The sequence below is a fragment of the Pelodiscus sinensis genome, chromosome 6 (assembly GCF_049634645.1).
Source record: "Pelodiscus sinensis isolate JC-2024 chromosome 6, ASM4963464v1, whole genome shotgun sequence".
Lineage (NCBI taxonomy): Eukaryota > Metazoa > Chordata > Testudines > Trionychidae > Pelodiscus > Pelodiscus sinensis.
Window position 1 is genome coordinate 127,450,743 of NC_134716.1, and position 16,588 is coordinate 127,467,330.

Here is a 16,588-nt window from a genome sequence, read left to right on the forward strand (position 1 = left end):
CATGCTGTTTCACAAGACAGGGTTGCCTTAGCTCTACTCCCGGTACAAACAAGCTGCAGGGAACTTCCTCCCATGGCACATTTTTATCGCTCACTCAATAACAGCTCGTTGGGCAATATGGCCACGTAGCGTCTAGGTTCTGCCGAATATGCCGTGGATCGGTTGTGCTATGTTTTTATGAAGCACGGAGTAAAAATGTGGAATAAGAGAGGTAGCAAGAGCAAGGCGGGTCAGACAGATGGATGGACAGAGACTGTACTCGAGAGTCAGGTAGTTTGAGCTGACTGGCAATGAGTTATAGACACTGAAAGGGCACGTTTTTAAGCCATCTGTGCTCCAAACTTACCCCAAATCATCACGTTCCAGGGAGGCCATGACGGCCCTACATCCCTATGAAATCGATAAGTCAAAACAGGTGCTGCATACGCAACTGAGCTGACGTCTGTGGGCGCTTGACCTGAGTCAGAATTGAGGCAAGGCCTCAGAATTTGGTTCGCTGAATGGCGACGGAGGCGTAAAAAAAATGGAGCACACCAGGATTCAACCCACGTTGGTTACTGACTCTTCATACTCACCCAGGGCATTTGTCACATGTTTTACCTTCTCCTCAACCCTCAGCCGGTTTCCCTTTGGCTCTAGTTTTGGGGTACTGGAATATTTACTCACCTACTTTACAGGCGTTTGGAGTGAGGATTATTTCACTGAGGTTTGTGAAGTGCTTTGAAGCTGACGATCTATTTGGGTATCAGTAGCAAACCGTCGTCATACCTGCAGACTAGGGCATTTTCTCCGTGGGGACATTGAATTAGCTTTAGCAAGTCCCTGAAAGGCCAAGGTCAGGGCGAGAGCGTCCGCGTGCCACCCTACGTCATGTTCAGAAGGAATCTGTGGTAATTAACAGCGTGTTAATTATTGAACAGGTGAGACGCCCAGAAGTGGCGGGTGCCGGAGCCGAGCTGCGTGTGTTGTCTTTGCATCCATGCTAATACTCTCCCGGGGAGTTGGTGAGACGGAGGCAGCCAGATTGCAAAGCAAACCTTGCCTGAGCAGCTGCGTACTCCGGTCTGCCTGCCAGCCCGGGCCCTTCCAAACCAAGCAGGTGAGCGAACCCCCCGATGCTGCTCTGAATTCAGGGGTGGCGATGCCGGAATAATTCATGGCACCACACGATCGGTATGCCTCACGGCAGCCTCGCAAACAAGCCCCAGCCATCCACAGCCGTGTGGAGATGGGGCCGGGTGCGAGGCAATTCGACAATGCTCCTTCACCAGGAGAGTGCAATTCTGTCGTCTCAAAGTGTGTCGGGCCTGGCCCAACGCCCACCAACGTCAATTCAAAGATGGCCGCCGACTCCACTGGGCTTTGCCTCAGTCTTAGGGGCCAGCCCAGGCAGGAGGTATCATCACACCCATTTTAAAAACCACCCCCGGCCTGTGGTACAGAAGAGTTTAGGCCAATAAGGGCCGTCTGGCCTTCACTGTCTACGGATGACTTGACTTCTGCCACCGAGTACGCCCTTTGACAATCATCTCCACGGCAACCGCGTGGCCAGCTCACGAGCCGTGGCTGGGAGTCACACTGTGGGTCTCAGCAGCGGAGGGACAGCCGGATGTCGGGGACCCCGTTCCCGGACAACAGCGCCCGGCCACAAACACAGGCTGGGAGAGGGGCAGAGGAGAGAGGCTGGATGGGGAAGACTGTTCCCCACTAGGCTGTTCTTTCCAAGCGGTTCCTTTGTTGCCCCTGTGGGAGGACGCAGCTCACGACGGGGAACACGCTAGGAATGGAACAGCGCACGGCCGAGAGAAAGGCCATGGGGGTTTCCTCTGCGGCACGGCACCCTTCTTCTCTGAGCAACGCAGGTCCAAAGCTCAGCGGGGCCTCCTCAGCCGCTCTCTCCACCCCAGACCCTCTCTCTGCGGCCTGGTCTCTCTGTGGGCGTCTGAAGAATGGCCAGAGCCATACAGCGATGCCCTCTGAGCCCCATGGTCGCAGCTGAGTGCTGAGGTGACGGGTTTCCTCCAACCCCAGGCTGCATTGGGGTTCAGGCTGAGGAGCGGCTCTTGCTTTCTGATCCGTCTATGCTGCACTCGTGACCCTGCTAGCTGACCGGCGGCAGGGCGCGCCGGAGGCCTGGATGTGTAGCCTGAGGGAGGACGGGCAGTTCTTGGCAATGCAGCACGGTGCCGGAGGGGTAGCAGCTCCTCGGGAGTCCCCCAGGCTTTTGAATAAAACTCAAGCTGAGCTGCCACTGGAGGAGTCTGCCATAACAGCCCTGGCTGCTGCGGGACAGGTCCCCAACCGGCAGGCTGGCTCTCTCTGTCGGAGCTTGGGCGGGCGTTGTCGGTTTGTAGCGACAGTGCCATGGCTTCCTTTTCATGGATGCCTCCACCGGTTGTGCCTCCGCTTCCTACCAAGGGCGATTCCTGCGGACAATGGTGCCACCACGCACAAGAGAGTGCCCAAAGAACTCCTGGGGCTAGTAAGGCCGTGAGCTTTATCTGACGGTGTTACAGGAGAGGCCGCACTGTTACACGCACTCACACACACTGTTTTTCCGAGCGTGCGAGGGCTGCGCGGTGTTCGAAGAAACCTGGCTTGTTGTCAGTGGGGGGAGGCCTTTGCTTTTGGGCGGGAGCTGTAGCCAGCAGCAAGGGCGTTTGGTCTCTGCGCTCTAACAAGAGTCAGGTCTTGAGAGTCGCTCGAGGGCACTGGGCTGAGATTCCCGGACGGGGGGCATGTGTCACCACCTCGGTTACCAGACTGGTGAACGGAGTGCAAATAAAACAAATGACACTCAGAAATGAGCTCACATCAAACCATCCTGCAAGGCCTCGAAATCTGCTACTGCTCGGCGGAGGGAGAGGAACAGCGTAAGCTACCCGGACAGTTCTAGCGCCAGTTCTGTATCGTTTGCGGAGCGCCGGCGATGTGCTTGGGGCTGCACCGGCCACTGGAGGCAGCCCTGGCTCCGAGGCGCCGTGACACAGTCGCGCCGGCAGGGAACCCGAGGAAGGACGAACTCGGCCAGGTTGCGCTTTGAGTGGCGAGTTCGCCTCCAGCGGGCCCAGCAGGAGGAGCGAGTGCGAAGGAGCCTTTGGAGTGCAGCTTAGTCGGGGGAGTGTCTCCTGCCGCCTACAAACCTAGCCCATAACCGCCCTCTCCCATCACTGCACCCCTCTTGTCTGCTGCTGGCTGCCTCTTCGTCTCCCAGCCTTCCGGGTCCCACATCGCTCAGGCCTGGCCCATGTCCCAGGCCTCGCCTCCCCGGGGCGGGCTCCGTCAGCAGGGCCAGCTTTGATACCCACGCCGGTCCTTCCCCTGCCAACCTCCCCATCCCTCTCTCGTGCTGGCCTTGCGGGCCCTGCCTACACCCGCCACCTCCCTCGCCTCGCCGGAAGCCTCCCTCTGCCGAGCAGCGACGGGTGGGGGGAGAGGGAGGAAAAGATGAGGTAACGAGGCAGATGTGAACACGTCTGGAAGAACGATTCCGGCGCGCCCCTTATCTCTCTGTGCAGCTCCCCACTTGCTGCGGCGCGTCAGGCTCAGGGTGGGGATACACGGAGCTTGACTTGTCTGGCCGACAGCTGGAGGCAGCGAACGACGGGCCTGAGGCTGCCGGGTGCCGAGCAGCCTCACCTCCCCAGGACTTTCCTTATAAGGTTTCGGCCCCTAGGTGGGGGGCTGTAGCCAGGTGACGTGTGCAAAAGGATGGGGGATCACTTTCGAGGCACAATCACCCCATTTGGTAGCAGTCCAGCTGCGGGGGGGTGGGGGGAATTATGATCAGGCCTGATTTTCCTCTGGTGGCTTTGTCTTTTATCAACAAGCAGCAACGGGAGGATTTGTCGGGTCTGTGCAGCCCTGAGCTACTCCAGATGGCTGGTAATTCCTTCCCTTGCTTTGAATCCTGGGGCTTGGGGTGGCCATCGGCTGCCATTAAAAGGGCCGTTGAGTCCAAACACATACGGAAAAGAATAAATCCAGCGCTGGCTCTGTGGGCTTTGCGGATTTGATTTGCAAAGCAGAAAATCTGTTTAGCTGAACGAACGCAGATGATTCCAAAAATCCAGCTTTCCCGTCAGATCTGCGAGGCGCCGGGGGGATGGAAGGCGCTGGGTTGGGTGCATGCGAGATACGGCAGGAGGGGAAGCTTTCAAACCCTGCACCCTAAATCCATTCACTTTGCAGGTGTTTCTCCTTTGCTAGGGACCCAACCGCTTAGGACCAAACTCCATCGCAGTATCCTGCACGGGGCCAGATCTTGCTGTCGTTTGCGAATCCAGAGTCATGTCATCAAACAGAGCGGGAAGGATTTGGGGACTGGGGTGACGATTGGGTCACACATTCTTCAGATGGTCTGACAGCTGGATGTGTGACCCCTTGGGTTCCCGCCAGCATAAATGAGGGCAGAATATGGCCCCATGACTTCAGTGAAGCGGCCCACGGGACGGGTTTGGCTCTTCATGGATGGAAAGAGCGTCGCAGTGTAAGAACAATACTGGAATAATATCAGCGGGTGGAACAAATCCATTCATTTTGTCAGAGAGTTGGTTACGAGCCATATGCATGCGGAGCAGCCTTTTGAACTCCACTTTTTCCCTCTGCAAAATGGAGGCGGGCGGCAGGGTAGTCAAAATGGAGGCGGGCAGGAGAGTAGTCAAAATGGCTGGGCCAGGCCCATCCGGCGGCGAGCAGCAGCACCCTCAGTCCTTGAGCAGAGGTGTGTGCAAACGCAGGGCCGGCCCACAACATTTTGGCCCCTGAGGCGGGGAGCTCAAATGACGCCCCCGTGCTCCCTGGCTTGGGCCAAAACTTTGAAAGGTCTCAATTCTGCTGCCTTCTTGGTCTACTCTCACGGGACTGCTCTGCTCCCTACCCCGAGAAAGGAGAACTAACAGCAGCAGACACAAGTTTCTACACTCTGGGTCCTAGTGGCACCTCCCCACAGTCTGACACCTGAGGCGGCCACCTCAGTTCGCCTCCTGGTAAGGCTGGCCCTGTGCAAACACTCTGTCTAGGAACCAGCGCTCCCCTGCCCTGTGGCCCTGGTTTGGTTTTCCCTGCACCCGAGGGGAGGGGAGAGGGATTTTTGGCTCACATCAAAATGGAGTCCCGCTCTCAGGGTTTGTGTGGAACACAGCGGTGGCATCCCCCGTCCGCAAAATAGCGGGAACTCTTGGGCTGTTTCAGGTGCTCTTGTCCGAGATTTTCAGGTCAGAAAAGGACCTCTCCAATTATCTCGTCCGACCTCCCGTACCGCAAAGGTCACAGAACCTGGCCCAGAGGTTTCTGCAGCTCGTGGTAGGACGGCCACACACCCGCCCCTCAGATTCTCAGCTCACTGTCTCTTCCCAGCGTCCGTGTGTCACTTCGCTAACACAAGTTCCTACATTCATTCTTGGTACATCTGCCCTAGGGGACAAGGTCGAATTCAGCGACGCAATTTCAGCGACGTTAATTGCGCAGCTGAAGTCGAAGGACCTTGACTCGACACTTGGCGCTGTCCACACTGCAGGAAGTCGAAAGGCGCAGACTCTGCCTTCCACTTCTCTTACTCCTCTGGCATCGACCAGAAGGCCCCGCTCACTTTGAAGTAGCGTGTCTTCACTAGACTCGCAGTTCGAGCCCTGGAAGATCGACAGTGGCCACTTCGATCTTCTCTGTAGTGTAGACGTACCCTCTGATTGTGCACCTAGGAGACAGCTAGTTTCACAGAACATTTGACTCCGAGTCTCGTGAGAGACCGCTCAGTGAGAAGAAATTATTCAGCTAGTGGCATTTTACCTCTGATTTCAGTGGGACCTGGTTTAGGCCAGTGCCTGGTGCTACAAACTTGTATGGGGCATCTTAGGGTGTGTCTAAACTACATGGCTCCATCGATGAAGCCATGTACATTAGGCTGATTGGCAAAGGGAAATGAAGCCGCGATTTAAATAATCACGGCTTCATTTAAATTTAAATGGCTGCCGCGCTGAGCCGACAAACAGCTGATCAGCTGTTTGTCGGCTCAGCGCGCTAGTCTGGACGCTCCCGCGCCGACCTGAAAGCCCTTTATCGACCTCCCCGTTATGCCTCGTAGGATGAGGTTTACCGGGAAGGTTGATAAAGGGCTTTCATGTCGGCAGGGGAGCATCCAGACTAGCGCGCTGAGCCAACAAACAGCTGATCAGCTGTTTGTCGGCTCAGCGCAGCAGCCATTTAAATTTAAATGAAGCCGCGATTATTTAAATCACGGCTTCATTTCCCTTTGCCAAACAAACAAAGCTACATGGCTCCGTCGACGGAGCCATGTAGTTTAGACCTACCCCTAGAGTGGAAGCTTTTCGGCCCAGGGAATACGGCTTAAATTACTATGTACATTTGGAGCTGTGCATAAATCGGCGTGTCTGTTATAACAGCTGCTTTGCCTGACAGACTGTTCGAGGAGAATTCCTTCATCTCCAGGCAGGTAATAACTTCCCAGAGAGATTCCAATGGGCCAGGCAGCCAGTCCTGAAAACCTTGTGTCCATCTGCACCACCACAGAGGGGAACATAGTCACTAGCACGGAGGAATCTATAAAACTTTGGAGCAGCCTGGAAGACAGATGGCAAAGGGCAAACGGGGGCAAACTTTGAAAGTCTAACAGATGCCAGCTTCAGATCTAGTGCAAAGGCCTGAGCACAAGTACTTGCTGTCCTGCTTCATACCTTCTCCAGCGTCGCTATTGGGTTAGATCTGCTCTTGGAATTCCCTGGAGGAGATTGGCTCGATTGTGCTCAAATACTAGAGCGGGGAGGGTGGGTGGGGAGGAAGAGGGGGCAGCCAGATAAATAGGCAGGAGTTGAAAAGCACCGTGTTCAGTTCTGGGCAAAAAGATATTGACAAGCTGAAGGGAGTTTAGCAAAGAGCAACAGAAAGGACGAGGAGACCCGCAGGGATTGCTGCCTGAAGGACAAAAGGCGTTCTTTTATACCCATGAAATCAACCAACTGATCTGCTAAGAGGAATCCCTTTCAGCTCACCACCGATTTACAAGCGGTTAAAAAAAGAAAAGAAAAAAGAAAGCACGGTAGGCAGTGTAGAGAAACAGGGTGAAATGAAGGACTTGCCTACACAAGAAAGCTATACTAAACGGAAAAAGTTACCCCTAGGAGGACATAGTGGGCATGTCTCCACTGGGGAGTTATTTCAAAATAGTAAGGCGAGCGTGCACACTGCCAGCCCGTTATTTCGAAATAGCAACTCCCGCTTGTGGAGAGGAATAGCTTATTTCGAAATAGTTATTGGGTCTAACCAAGTGAGTTATAAGATCAAGAATACATATTCCTGCGCATCCAGAAATATAATCTATGCTATCATGTGCCGAAAGTGTCCGTCTGCTATGTACATTGGACAAACGTCTCAGACACTTCGCCAAAGGATCAATGCCCACAAAACAGATATCAGACAGGATCACAAAGAAAACACAGTTTCTTGCCATTTCAACCAGAAAGGACACTGTCTCAATGACTTAATTACCTGCATCCTACTCCAGAAGCCTTTCAAATCTGCACTTGAAAGGGAATCCTCTGAACTGTCATTCATGCTAAGATTCGACACTCTACATGTCGGGCTCAACAAAGACACTAACTACCTTACCCATTACAAAGATAGCTTCCCCAGTTATCACCTCTAATACCATTAGCTCACAGACATTTACCCTTTCCCCACCTCTAATATCATTAGCACACAGACATTTACCTTCCTCCGCCCCCGCATCCCCCTTCTGTTCTGAAATGTGATTTGTCCTTTTCATATGTGTTCACTTTTTTTTAATTGTATCCTTTGGTATGTATGGTTGTGACTATTTTCTTCCACTATTTGATCTGAGGAAGTGGGTCTGGCCCATGAAAGCTCATCACCTATTAAACCATCTTGTTAGTCTTTGAAGTGCTACATAGTCCTGTATTTTGTTTCAGGAGTTACTATTTCAAAATAACTTATTTGGAATGAATTTCCCAGTGCAGACAGACCTAGCCTCTCAGTCTAATACAAGAGAATGTTGCTTGGGAAGCAGTTTAATATTGAGAACAGCCACTTTTATACAGGTTGGATCCTACCTTGTCCAGCATCCTTGGGACCTGACTGGTCTCAAACAAGGGGATTGGCCAGACAAGGGGAAGTCCTTGTCAACATGGTCCATGCCTGCTGCCCATGGCTAGGGCTCCAGGGCTGTGGCTCCTGAGGACGGAGCTCAGTGGCTACCACCGTCACCCCCAAGCTCCAAGGCTGGGGCCGGAGATTTATGATGCCGCGGGCCCCTTGCTACTGTCTGGCTGCAGGGGCTGGAACTCCCTGCTGCTCCTCCGTGTCTCCCCCCGCCATGGTGCTCCCGGCTGAGTTGTCCCCGCCCCACTACTCCTGCCCTACAGCCCAACTTCCCTATTCTTGGGCTCTGTGGTCCAGGAACATCCATAGTTGGAGTCCCAGTTAAGAGTGGTACAACCTGTACTGGAATAAGCATGTCCAAATGGGAAGTGACACGGGTATTTAATTACACTGGGGGGACAAGTGGGAGTCCCTACCACTTAGCGTACGTCTAGACTGCGAGGATCTATCGGAAAAAGTTATGCAAAATTTGCTCCGCATTTTGCATCTCTTTTTCCGATACTTTTTGGAAGAGGCTCCTCCAAAATTTGGCCCGTCTAGACTGGGCCAAATGTCAGAAATCCCCCTCTTTTGCAAGTCCCCTTCTTCCGTGTGGAACGAGGAATACAGGGGCTTCTGAAAGAGCGTGTTTGCTCTTCTGCAAAACAAAAAAAGCGAAGAGCAAACGCATTCCCTGGACTTGGCGGAGTTTCTTCGGCCAACCCCCTCCCCCGCAATCTAGCCGTACCCTTAGCTATCTTATAATTAGATCGCACAAGACAATACAACTGACCAGGAGCGTCCGTGCTAGCACCCAAACAGGGATTCTGTGATTTTTTTACAAAGGCGTTGTCACATAAGAACGGTCATACTGGGTCAGACCAAAGGTCCATCTAGCCCAGTATCCTGTCTGCCGACAGTGGCCAGCACCAGGTGCCCCGGAGAGGGTGGACCGAAGACAATGATCAGATGATTTGTCTCCTGCCATCCCTCTCCAGCCTCTGACAAACAGAGGCCAGGGACACCATTTTATCCCCTGGCTAATAGCCTTTTATGGACCTAACCTCCATGAAATTATCTAGCTTCTCTTTAAACTCTGTTATAGTCCTAGCCTTCACAGCCTCCTCTGGCAAGGAGTTCCACAGGTTGACTACACGTTGTGTGAAGAAGAACTTTCTTTTACTAGTTTTAATCCTGCTACCCATTAACTTCATTTGGTGTCCTCTAGTTCTTCTGTTATGGGAACTAATAAATAACTTTTCTTTATCCGCCCTCTCCTCACCACACCACATGTATTGAAGTCTCCCGAGACTCTCCTGTGATGTCTTTGGTTTCACTCCTGTTTTGAAAAATGTCAGTCCATCCTATTAGAGAGCAGAAACCACCCCCTGCGAGTTAGGTAACCCACGTCACACCAGGAATAAGAAACGCCCGGTAGGCTAGACAACAATGGAAGTAGTAAATGAATCCGGTAGCTCCCACACAACGCCCAGGCTGGGAGGCGTGCATGAAACATGGGCAGCGTACACAGTTTCAAATGCTGGCCTAATTCATCTCTAAAAGCGTCACAATCCCTCCATGGATAATTCACTGGCAGAAAAAAGGGGAAAATTAATCAAATAAAGTATCCTCGGCCAAAAGATCTCGTTACCAATTACTATTGGCCCCGCAGTTGTAAAAGCAGGAAACTTCCTTCCCAGGGTTTTCATTTCCGAGCTCGCCAGGGTGTGCGGACGCCCTCATTTTCAGACCCTCCCCCGCCACCGTCAGACAACTTTGGCCTCAGCTTTTCATAGCTCACCCCAGCCTGTCGCCTTGTCAGAGCTCAGAAACGAACCAGCCGGGCCCCAGCAGTGGTGGAAGGGAGGAACTCGCGGAGTAAAGCCGAGATGCGCAGGAAGTGGGTCTGACGGCTGGGGAGCAGGCACTCAAGGGTCGACCGCTCAGCACCAAGGCACAGGAGGCTGGCCAAACCGCCGTCTTTTAACCGAGCTGATCGCTTGGGATCGTTACATACCCTGGGGCATTTTTCACAAGGGCATTAAGCTCCAGGCCTTAGCCCAGTGGGTTTCAATCGACGGGGTGCGACCCAGGACGGGGCGGTGGGATGTCGGGCGCTGGGGCTCGTGGCTGCAGGGGGATCAGGTGAGCAGCGGGGGGCCTGTCCTGCACTGCAGACTGTGCTGCACCCCAGAAGCGGTCGGCAGCAGGCCCAGCTCCTAGGTGTGGGGGGCGGAGCACACAGAGCTCCGCCCACTGCCCCGAGCGTTAGTTCTGCACTCCCATTGGCCGGGAACCTGCTGCCGGCTGCGTCTGGGCACAGCTCAGTCTGTGGGGCCAGGAGAGGCAGGAAGCTGCCTTAGCCCCCCTGTTGCACTGCTAGCCAGCCCCAGCCCTGCCCCCCGAAGCCAGAGCCCCCTCCTTCACCCAAAGCTCCCCTCCTCCACCCCACCCTGGAGCCCACACTGCAGCCATATTCTGGTGGGTCATGGGGATCCACATTTTCTTCAACTGGGTCCTGAGAAAAAAAAGCTTGAAAACCGGCGGGTTATCCGACGTCCAGGCTAGCCTGTTTAACCCCGCCTACCTCAGTCGTTTCAACTGAACCGACCTGCCTCGATTGTTACGGCCCCGCCTATGTAGCATGGGGGCACCTCACAGACAGGATCCTCACACAGCCCCTCGGAGGAGAGGAAATATCTGTAACTCTCTTGCACAGGTGGCCAGCAGAGCTGCAGGGAGATTAAGCCATTTGCTCATGTAACACAGGGGGCCTGAGGCCGACTCAGGTACCGACCCCCGATTTACTGGACCCGGTCCAGTGCCTTGACTCCAAGGCCGCTTTGCTTCTCTCTGTCCTCCCATTATAAATTGCTGTCCAGGGTGGCTGCCCTCTGACAGGTGGCTGGCAGGGACGTCTCCCTTGGGTGTAACTTGGGTGTCATTCTGCAGAACTAGCCAATAGCCCATCATAAGACGGGATTTTCAGGTCTCTCCTCCACGTCCATCTCTCTCTCTCTCTTCTCCTCCTCCTGCCTCCCCCCTCTCTCTCAGCTCTCCTCCGCCTCCTGCCTCCCCCCTCTCTCTCAGCTCTCCTCCGCCTCCTGCCTCTCTCTCCGTCTCTCTCTTTCTCTTCTCCTCCCCCTCCTGCCTCTCATCCGGGGGACCACGGAGCCCAAACGGCCGCTTGCGCCTCTTGCTCCCGCATGGCGGCGCGGCTGAGCGGCACAGAAGTCAGCCGAGCGCCACGGCAGGAGGCAACAGCGCCTCCCAGAGGCAACATGTAGTGCTACAGAGTCTCAGACACTGGGCTACTATATATATGATGGGCTGGTTTCCCATCAGGGCCAACGGATCAGGGAGCACCTGCCCTTTCGAGTGCGTTGGAGCAGGTTCTTGCATCCGAAGGCGCCGAAAACGTCTTCCCCTTCCTGGGGCTGGTGGCCTGCGCGGCGGCGTTGGCCCGGCACTGCGCCTGCCTGGAATTGCCTTTGGGCAGAACAATTAGCACTCGCGGGATGTGGCATTTTTAATGCCGCGTGTTTTCTCCTGAGAACTCGCCCCAGGCTCCCGGCGGAAGAGTCGTGGCGGAGGTGAGGTGTAAGAAATAAAATACGCAGGATTTTAAAATTAAGAGGTGCAGAATTGTCAATGGTGTGGCGCAGAATTGTCAGTGTTTTGGGGCGGAGTTCCCCCAGGAGCATCAAGTGGGACTGCACCTGTGGGGCGCCCCAAGTCTGGTCAATCCTCGTGGTGAAGAGGCTATTCCAGGAAGAGCTGAGTTCTGCAGTGACATGTCCTAACCCAGAAGTGGGAATGGCCAGGGACAGGCCAGGCAGATCAGGCAACCTGTGGAACTCCTTGCCAGAGGATGTTGTAAAGGTTACCTTCCACTGCTGCCACTTTTCCACACTAAACAGAGAGTAAACATAAGCCCGGCCAGACTGGGTCAGACCAAAGGTCCTCCAAGCCCAGCGTCCTGTCCACCGACAGTGACCACAAAGCCAGGTGCCCCAGAGGGAATGAACAGAACAGGGAATCATCAAGTGATCCCTCCCCTGTCGCCCATTCCCAGCCCCTGACAAACAGAGGCAGGGACACCCTCCCTACCCATCCTAAGAACATAAGAACATAAGAGCGGCCGTACTGGGTCAGACCAAAGGTCCATCTAACCCATTATCCTGTCTGCCGACAGTGGCCAGCACCAGGTGCCCCAGAGAGGGTGGACCGAAGACAATGATCAAGCGATTTGTCTCCTGCCATCCCTCTCCAGCCTCTGACAAACAGAGGCCAAGGACACCATTTCTATCCCCTGGCTAATAGCCTTTTATGGACCTAACCTCCATGAAATTATCTAGCTTCTCTTTAAACTCTGTTATAGTCCTAGCCTTCACCGCCTCCTCTGGCAAGGAGTTCCACAGGTTGACAACACGCTGTGTGAAGAAGAACTTTCTTTTATTAGTTTTAAACCTGCTACCCATTAACTTCATTTGGTGTCCTCTAGTTCTTCTATTATGGGAACTAATAAATAACTTTTCTTTATCAGCCCTCTCCACACCACTCATGATTTTATTGGCTAATAGCCATTGATGAGCCTGTCCTCCATGAATCTATCTCCTCTTTTTTGAACCCTGTTAACGTCCTGGCCTTTACAACATCCTCTGGCGAGGAGTTCCACAGGTTGACTGTGCGCTGTGTGAAGAAAAACTTCCTTTGGTTTGTTTTAAACCTGCTGCCTATTCATTTCATCGGGTGACCCCTCGTTCTTGTGTGAAGGGAAAGGTGCAAAAGTGCAAGACGAGGAACAAAATGTTTTACATCTCATAGGATGTGGGACTGGAAGGGTCATTGAGAGCTCATCTAGTAGAGCCCCCTAAATAAATTAGACTATCCCTGACAGGTGTTTGTCTACCAGCGACAGGGATTTCACAATATCCCTTGAAAGCCCATTCCCGAACTTAACTACTCTTTCAATTAGAAAGTACTCCCACATGTCCAACCAAAATTTCCCTTGCTGCAGATGAAGCCCGTAGCATCTTCTCTTACCTTCAGTGGATGTGGAGAACAACCCGTCACCATCCTCTTTATAACAGCTTCTGACATATTCAAAGACCGTTATCAGAGCCCTCCTCGGCCTTCTTTTCTGATGTCTAAACATGCCCAGTTGTTTTCACCTTCCCTCATACTGCAGGTGTTCGAAACCTTTGATCGGTTTTGTTGCTCCCCTCTGGCCTCTGTCCGGTTTGTTTGCATCCTTCTTAAACCTTGTCACCCAGAAAGGAAAGCAGTATTCCCGCTTAGACCTCACTAGTGCTGAGTAGAGCAGGAGAGTTACCTTCCACGTCTTACATACAATGCTGCCGTTAACACACTCTAGAATTCTATCCGCATTTTTTTGCAATGGCATCACATTGTGGATCATATTTAATTTGGGATCCATTATAACACGCCCATCCTTTTCAGCTGTACTAGCCCCCATTCTGGGGTTGGGCATTTGATTTTTCCTCCCTACGTGCACTATTTTGCACTTGGCTTTCTTGCAGTTCATCTTGCTAAAATCAGACCAATTCTTCAATTTCTCAAAGTCATTGTGAATTCTGGTCCTGTCCTCCAAAGTGACTGCGGGCAGGGGCCACAGTCAGCTATCCAAGTCATTAATGACAATATTGATCCCAATATTGATTCCTACTGGTCCTAAGGCCGACAACAGAGGGACAGATAGGTCCTCCCAGTTTGACAGTTTGACAGCAAATGACTGATAACTACTCTCGGAGTACCATCTTTCTACCAGTTGTGCCCCCGCTTTATAGTAATTTCATCTAGACCCCATTCAGTCCTCCCCCTTTTTTGTTTTGAGACTGTCATGCGGGACTATGTCAAAAGCCTTACTAAAATCAAGATATACCACGTCTCCTGCTCCTCTCCTCTCCAGTAGGCTAGTAACCCTGTCAAAGAAGGAATGAGATTTGTTGGGCATGATTTGGTTTCGATAAGTCGATGCTAGCTAACCTTATTCGCGAGGTGCGTAAAGAGGGATTGTTTAATCATTGGTGCCAATATGTTTCCGGGTATCGAAGTTAGGCTGACTGGTCTATCATTCCTGGGTCCCCTTTTTAAAGACAGGCATTACATTTGCTCTTCTCCAGCTGTCTAGCCCCTTGCTGTCCTCTACAAGTTCTCAAAGAAAAGCGCTAACGGTCCCACGATTGCTTCAGCTAGTTCTTAAAGTGCCCTACGATGAATTTGATCAGGCCCTGTGTATTTAACTATGTCTAACATATCTAACCATTCTTTAACCTGCTCTTTCTGACTTCGTCTTGCTTTCCTTCCCGCTTGTTGTTGCTATTAAGTGTGTTTAATATCTGGTCCCCATTAGTGACCTTTTCAGTGGAGAGTGATTCAAAATAGGCATAAAACATCTTTGCCTTCTTGACCTTACCAGTCATTAGCTTCCCTTCCATCCTCAGTAGAGGATCTGCGCTTTTATTTTTTGAGAAGTAAGGTATTTTGAAAGAAGGGGTTTCTTTCAAAATAACCGTGTCTACATGGCGTTTTTTATCTCGAAATAGGGTATTTCGAAATAGCGTCCGGACGCGATTATGCAAATGAAGTGCGGGAAATTCAAACCCGCGCTTCATTTGCAATTTCGCTAGGCTGCATTTGCATTCCTTTCTCGAAAGAGGAACATAGTGTAGACTTACCCAATCGCAACCAACACTTGATCCGTAACTTGAAGTGTTCGTAACTCGGATCCCATAGAGTTACACGGCGACCGCGCTGTTCATAAGCATGGATTGCCGTTCGTAACTCGGATCCGCATTTACGACCGCTTTGGTTGTAAGTGCGAATGGTCGTAAGTGTAGGTGGTCGTAACTTGGGGAGCGGCTGTAATAACTCCTGAAATAACTATTTTGAAATAGCGCAGCCATGCTACAGGGAAGCCTCGAAATGAGTCCGAGGCAGGTTCGGGAGGAGCTATTTCGAAATAGCAGCAGTGGAGCATCCATACGACAGCTATTTCGAAATAGCAATTTCAGAAGAAGCATTATTCCTTGTGGAATGAGGGTTTATTATCCCGGAGTAAGAAGCTTGTTAAGCCGAAATCATTTCAAAATAATGGGCTTGCTGTGTGGATGCGTACCTTGTTATTTTGAAATATCCCTGTAGTGACTATGTGCCCCCAATGCTGTATAATACTCCGCAACCCAGGGTGAGCTCTTCCAACTGTGATGAGGAAGAGTCGCTCTTCGTATTATCGTGGTGGCTAGGGCTCTTAGACACGGACCACAACTTCATTGCAGTAGGTGCTGTACAAACACTTCCTGCCCCACTGTTAAGATCTGGGTCCTGATTTCCATTCTGAATTTAAAAAAACACAGGGGTGAGCCCAAGCCTGGACTTTGACCATCTCTCCCTCTCCCACAACCGACATATTCACTACGTCCTATGCACTGACTGAACATGGGCCGGGATACAAGGATACCATTTATTTGCCCATCTCCACCAATAATTGATGCTGCATTCACGTAACCAACAAATTGTTTTATTTGGTTCTAGGCTTTGCTCTCTCTCTTGGTTTTTAAAGAATGGACACATTTGTTCTGGTGAAACACATGACTCCTCCCAGCCTTGTCTCCTAACAAAAGTGGAAGATAATATGAATCTTGATGGAAACTGAAGGCAAGTTAGCTAATTCTTGCATTTACATTTTCAATCAGGTTTTGGCCAGCAACACAAGAACAGCTGGGATATTTTCATCTGACCTGCTCAATCCAGCAGGTGATGACAAAGTCTGAGATGCGCCTAGACGCGGCCAAAGTTTTTCTAGACCTAGGCAGACAGTATCAAAGGCAAATGAGATGTCTGATAACAGCGATGATGTCATGAGTCAACTGTGTGAGACTCTTGCAAGAAAAGCAAATGTGATTCTGGGCTGCATTAACAGGAGTGTTGTGAGCCAGACACGAGGAGTCATTCTTCCGCTCTGCTCTGCGCTGATTAGGCCTCAGTTGGAGGATTGTGTCCAGTTCTGGGCACCACATTTCAGGAAAGATGTGGAGAGATTGGAGAAGGTCCAGAGAAGAGCAACAAGAATGATGAAAGGTCTAGAGAACATGAGCTATGAAGGAAGACTGAAAGAACTGGGCTTGTTTAGTCTGGAAAAGAGAAGACTGAGAGGGGACATGAGAGCCGTTTTCAAGTATCTGAAAGGATGTGACAAGGAGGAGGGAGAAAAATTGTTCTCCTTGGCCTCTGAGGACAGGACAAGAAGCAATGGGCTTAAACTGCAGCAAGGGAGGTTTAGGTTGGACATTAGGAAAAACTTCCTACCTGTCAGGGGGTCAAACACTGGAATAAATTGCCTGGGGAGGTTGTGGAATCCCCATCACTGGAGATAGTTAAGAGCAGGTTGGACAGACACCTGTCAGGGATGGTCTAGACCAGGGGTTCCCACCCCCTGGGGAAGCATGAAGAA

At 51.9% G+C, this 16,588-nt stretch overlaps 1 protein-coding gene across 4 annotated transcripts in view; it reads right to left on the reverse strand.

Moving 5' to 3' along the window:
- Window positions 1–16,588, reverse strand: part of CNTFR (ciliary neurotrophic factor receptor) — a 474,842-nt gene that overhangs the window by 30,673 nt on the left and 427,581 nt on the right. The window lies entirely within an intron of this gene.